The sequence below is a fragment of the Amblyomma americanum genome, chromosome 4, assembly GCF_052857255.1.
Source record: "Amblyomma americanum isolate KBUSLIRL-KWMA chromosome 4, ASM5285725v1, whole genome shotgun sequence".
In the NCBI taxonomy this organism is placed as follows: domain Eukaryota; kingdom Metazoa; phylum Arthropoda; class Arachnida; order Ixodida; family Ixodidae; genus Amblyomma; species Amblyomma americanum.
The window spans coordinates 219350924-219357272 of NC_135500.1; positions in this window are offsets into that span (position 1 = coordinate 219350924).

Here is a 6349-nt window from a genome sequence, read left to right on the forward strand (position 1 = left end):
AACCAGCTGCTTTAATCTTTTGCGCTGCTCTGAAAAGTGCAAATAAATTAAGACTTTGTTTAGCAATACTAATAACTGCTGCAGTGTGAAATGCCATTCATTGCCTGTGCATGACTGAAGCACTTGAGCACCGCAAATTGTTCAAAGGTAAGTGTTATGCCTATAACAAATAGCAGCCATAATGTTCTTGGCTCCAGGATATGTGCCTCTCTGCCAAAATTGCAGCAATCCGCACGAACACATATTGCAGGAATATGTGACACTACAAGAACGTGTGAACTATACAAAATATTACTGATGGCTCAAAACGGCAAATTACGTCTGAAGCACGATAGTGCAAGGAAACTGGAAAAAAATAGTAAGGCTGCCAAACTGTGCATCCATTTTTTTGTGGGGTTGATTTGGGGAGATAAATAGTTTCTCCCCGCTTGAGCACGGCTGGCACAGTTCAAAACCGCCAGACCCCACCCCGTGATTGCGTACGCTACCGAGCGCACGCCAACCACGGCGGGCCTTGCTCAGAGGGAACAAAGGAACGACACATTGGCTGACACAAACAGGCATTTATTGCTACAGCAACAATAACGCCAGCTAGCAACAAGGTACGCTAATGAATCAAGGTCGTCTGACTTACCAGTAAGGTTCGGAGCGAATGTTGGCCCGCGCTAGGGCAAGGGATACTCCGTGGCCTGGACGGGACGAGGATACGGGAGCGAGTCTCCCCGTCGCTTCCTCGCCCCGCCGGCGAAGAGCGGAGCCGCGAGCGACGCCGACGATCCCCGCCCAAGAGCCTCATGCCCCCTCTCCCGTGCCCGGGCTTCAAGCAGTCTTACGTGCAGCGACGCTGGCACCCTCCCTTGACAGTTAATGTAACTGACAAGGGAATGTGTTCCTCCTCGAGGTGAGGCTGCTGCTGCACGGTGCCTCGCGGGAAAGCCAACACAAGGGATTGCAGGGCAGGTCCCCACAATTTTTACTGCCAAATGTTATGCAGTCTCTAGGCAGAATAATAAATGACAGTATTGAAAACAGCATAATCTACAAGGATGCACTTAGCCTGCTCACGGCACTACAGGCCGGAAATGCAGCTGAACACATAGTAGGAAGCATAATATGAAAGATAGAAAAAAAAAAACAGGGACGCATGATAAAATTCTGCTGGGTGCTGAGAAGTGTTGGAATAGATGGAAATGAGAACCGGCCTCTGTTTTGCACAAGCTCATAGTTGTGAAATCAGGAGTCAACATGTCCCATAGAGACTGCATAAAATTAATACACTGTAATTTGAAGGCTAAATGGCAGACAGCTTGGGATAACGAATTAAACAAGCTGCACTTTACAAAGCTCGCTCTGGGTGAGTGGAAGACCTGTAGGTGCCAGGAACATTTTAAACATTATAGACGTAATTTTATGTTGTCTCTGCATTCGACACTCGCACCTTACAACTTCCTTCTGACAAAACAGGGCAAACCTTAACACGTTTTGGCGGGCTAGTTGGTTAAGCATCTTGAACAAACAGCGCGAACAAAGACGAGCACAAAAGACAAGAAAGCGCCGTGTCGTTCGCTTTCTTGTCTTTTGTGCTCGTCTTTGTTCGCGCTGTTTGTTCAAGGGCAAACCTGTCTGAAAAATGTGGAGATGAACTCGCGGTAAACTACATCTTGTTCTCATGAGTGAAAATCTAAAACTTGAGGAAAAATTGCTGAACTCAATTCTATATTGAATGCATCCTTTTTCACCTAGCGTAGCTCTTGGGTTGTTAATGCAATTGTTGACGTGCCTTATGTTTTTAGCTTTTTAAGAGAAGCAGGTTTTCTTGAGCAACAAAATTCTGACCCAGTGTTCTGCTTGCTTTGTGATGCCTCAGCCTCTTTCTAGTTCCTGAGGAGGCTGAGGACTTCCTTTGGTTTGTTGGAAACCTCGAGATACTTGCCCAGCCAAGGATGGTCGGTGAAATTGCCAGACCTTCTTAAAAGCTTGCACTGTTAGCCATTTCTAAAATTTTTCTTTTGTTATCACTAGGTAGTAAACTATTTAGGCCTTCTACACTGCCGTTGTTCTCCATTCTTGTAAAATTCTGCAGGAAATAATTCTTCCATTCCCTGAGCTTGGCACTTGATAGCCTTAGATGCTTATGGGGCACTAAACCCAGCACAACACAACACAAAATTGTAGCAATGTCTTTTAACGTGGTAGAATTAAGGTTCCCGTTATGCAGAAAATCTGGCGTCGGCATTGTGAGCGAAAAATCTCTGGAGAAGCAACCTAGGTGGGCCACTCAGGTCACGTGACCTGGTGATGTCATCACAGCCTGCCGACCGGATTGTGAGCAAACAGACCACTGTGACAGGTGGCAGTTAAATTTATGATTGGTGGTAAGAGGTTGCTCTAGCCCCACAGATGGCAGCATCTGCTGCCATTTCGGGGCAGTGGTGCATCTCCTAACCGCTGCATCACTATGCCAGGAGTGGTATGAGGACTCCCAGTCATCTATAAATGCAAGTCGAGAATGACCAATTCCACATATATGGGCAATAACCAACTAACGCTATCGCGTCATACTGTTAAGGCGGGGCTTAAGTGTCCCTTCCAATTTTTTTCATGTGTAAAACCTGTCTCCCATGGCTGCATTATATTCATCCAGTGCATAACAAAGCTGAGGAGTTAATTGTGGTCATGAGCAGCTCAGGAGAGCACTGGCACATTCCATTTTCACAGGTATTACAGTACTGTGTTGGGTACCCCAAAGACCAACATAAGAGGAGATCAGATGGAAGTGCTTACCTTTTTGCATTGTTTGGGGCAGATTTATTCACAGGGTGTCTACCAAATGGGAAAGCCGTGAAAACCGGGAATTCTCAGGGAATTTGGGTAATCTGGAAAAAGTCGGGATTGGTGCCTATATTAGGGAAGATTAGCTGGAGTTCTACATAAAAGGAACTTAAGTCGCGATAATGCTGCCTCGTGTAAACTATGCGCACTGGCATTGCACGGATTGTCCAGTGTGTCGTTATACGCGTCCTCCTCTCGGTGGCCGCTGGCCTCCAACGTTGTGCTGTCAAGTGGAGCATCCCAGCAAGGCGACAAAAAGCTTTGCGGCACTGTGGCCGACGGCAGAGCGTACGCTTCCTGCGGTTTGCACGTGCGCTGCTCGACGGCCAACCCCCCCCCCCGTTTTCCTGTGTTTCAAGTGGACATGTAGCTCCAACAAGGCGGCAGAAAACATTGCGAGAACTTGCGATGGTCCCAAATGAACTCCTCCTCCCTGCGCATCTCCTTGATGGAAGCGTCCATTTCTGCCACAAGGGGTGCACGCATGCGATGCAGGCGGCGCAGCTTTGGGAGAAAGGGAAATAGTTTCGCGCCTTTTCGCGATCTGCCGACGGTAGCAAAGCAACGAATTCTGTCCGTACTTAGCTGCGCCGTTTTGAACCGACTCCGTTTTAATGACTGATGTGGTGCCGCAGGCAAGCTGTGTGTGTGCGACATGTCAAGCATGACGGCCTTGAAGTGCACTTTTGTCCAGGACTGGATGAATGTGAAACATTGCGAGTTTGCAGCCTGGATTAGGCCCGTCGAAATTAACCCGAACGCAACGTACTGTGCGCTATGCAGAAAGCCGTTTTCGCTCAGCAACATGGGAAGAAGAGCGGTGACAAGTCACGCTGAAAGTAAGAAGCACCAACTGGCCATTACCGGAGCCGAGACACCAAATATAGCCTCATTTTTGACACCGCCGACCACCGTTCTGACCAATGCCGGGCCAGTGCCGTCAGTTCCTGTGCATCCTTCAGGTGCTTCAACTACTGCGACGGACGTCCAACCCGATCGTACAGCAAAGGATATATTTCAGCGTGACTTAGAGGTCATAAATGCTCAAGTGATGTGTGCCTCAACGCTGTTATAACGCACACATCACTTCGTGCTGCTGCGGCATCGGCTTCTCTGTTCCCTTTTATGTTCCCATCATCGGCTACAACCAAGAAAATGCAGCTTGGCAAAGACAAGGTGGGATATACTATTGTCTATGGCCTCGCACCTTTCTTCAAGGAGAACCTCATGTCGGAAGTAAGCCAAGCCTCCCACCTCGTCATGGTGTTTGACGAATCGTTAAACAAAGTTGCACAAAAAGAGCAAATTGACATGTTGGTGCGCTTTTGGTCAGATGCAGAGCAGAGTGGGGAAAAGGGCTACTTGACGTCATGCTTTCTGGGGCGCACGCAGGTGTAAGAATTGGTGTTCGCTTTTAAAAACTTCCACAGGTGGACTCTCCCGATCAAAAATTCTTCAGATCTCAATGGATGGGCGAAATGTAAATATAATTTCTCCCTGAGATCAAACAAGAAATTTGTGAATCCAGCGACGGCCATCATATTCTCGAAGTTGGTAGCTGTGGCCTTCATGTGGTGAACGGTGCTTTCAAAACCGGACACTACGTGACAACAAATTGGCAACTCGTGGAATTTCTTCGTGCTTTGTACAACTTATTCAAATGTGTACCTGCCCGACGCACTGAATATGCATGCATAACCGGGAGCAACATTTACTCTATGAAGTTTTGCCGCTGTGCGCTGGCTTGAAAATGTTCGTGTAATTTCAAGAGCTGTTGCGATTCTGCCGTGCCTAAAAGTGTACGTCTAGTCGTGTCGAAACGGGAACAACCGACTGACCAGCTCCAGTTACTGTGTGGTCGAAACAGCCATTCGCGATCCTCTGCTGTCTGCAAAGCTAACCTTTATGCTTGGCATCGCTGAGGAACTGCAGCCGTTCTTGGCTCAGTTCCAGACCGATTCGCCTAAGCTTCCATTTCATGGCGAAGCTTTGGAGAACCTTCTACGATCTCTAATGACTAGAATAGTAAAGAAAGAAGTAATAATGGCGGCGGACAGTCCGTTGAACTTGATCAAGATGGACCTGGACCTTACTGCGAACGTAGTTGCGACGCCCAAGGTTGACCTTGGGTTTGCTATGAAGAATGTACTCCGAAAGGCCCTGAAACTTTCAGATTCAGTTATCCCAGGGTTCAGAAGGGGCTGCGCCGCTTTCGTGAAGAACTGCACCAAAAAGATCGCGGAGAGGTCGCCGTTGAAGTTTAAGCTGGCGAGGGGATCGTCATCTCTGGATCCCGCGTGCGCGCTGATTCCCGATCTCTGGGGAACGGCGTCTAAGTGATGCACTTGAAGTTCTAACGGAGCACCAATGGATGACAGGAACAGAAGCTGACTGGGCGGTGCGGTCCTACAAGCATGTATGCTCCCTAGCCTCGACGCAAGCGGCATTGAAAAATTTCAGTAGGAGCACGCATCGGCTGGATGCCCTTTGGGCAAGCATCTGTGGTTCGAACAAAACTGTTATTTGTAAAGGTGATTGCCTCTTTCTCACGGAAGTGCGTCTCTCGAGTGGGGACATTCTATTAACAAGGAATGCCTTGTTGAAAATTAGGAGTAATCTTTGGTCACCCAGCGAATCGTGTATGACGCCGTAATGTCGGCAGGAGGAGTTGCCAACGTTCAGCTGACCAAGAGGATGCTCCAAATGGTCCGTCGGGCGATGCACGCTGGAAAGAAGAGCTGGAGAGGACGAGAGCAGAAAGGGTCGGTGCACTGTGGAAGGAACGGGAAAGAAAGCGTGCCGCTGCTTCTGTGAAAGAGCTCGAGCTTAAAAAGCAAAGTGTTGGATGACGCCGAGATGCAAGTGTTCCTCATCCAAACGAAAATAAACTCTAAAGCAGTGAAGCAACACGGAAGCGTTATGCACGAACTTGAGGTTGACTTTCCAGTGTTACTTTGAGGTTTGTCGCTCTTTCACTTCTACAAACTAAAGTTTCTATAATCTGCAGTTCGTCTGAATAGACTTGCTGAGAGGGAATCGCACTTGTGATGCTAAAGTTCAGGTCCCACACCATTTCCGTTACTACCAGTAGATAGAAATATATTCGCATTTGAAAATATTTGTTTCCGCATGCATCTTACTTTTAGTTCGTATTTAAAAAGGTTGAACTCTATTTGCAGTTTGTTTTTAGCATTTTTTCCAAAATATTCGATTTGTTATGCATTTTGCTAATCTCTCCCCCCTTTTTTAAAAGAAATAAACACTATTCCTTACTATTCAAATAAGGATAAATCATTGTTTTTATTTTTTTAACATGCTTACTGGGGAGTGATATCATCAGGTGGCTTTGTGTCAGCTTGTTTTCACATAAAAGAATGTACTGTGTCACTCAGGGAATTTTACAAATGCACTCGTGGAAAACCTGGAAAACTCGGGGAATTTGGAAACGTCAACTTGGTAGACACCCTGATATTCAAATATAAAAGTAAAAAAAAAGGCAAGATAACTGCTGGTCCTC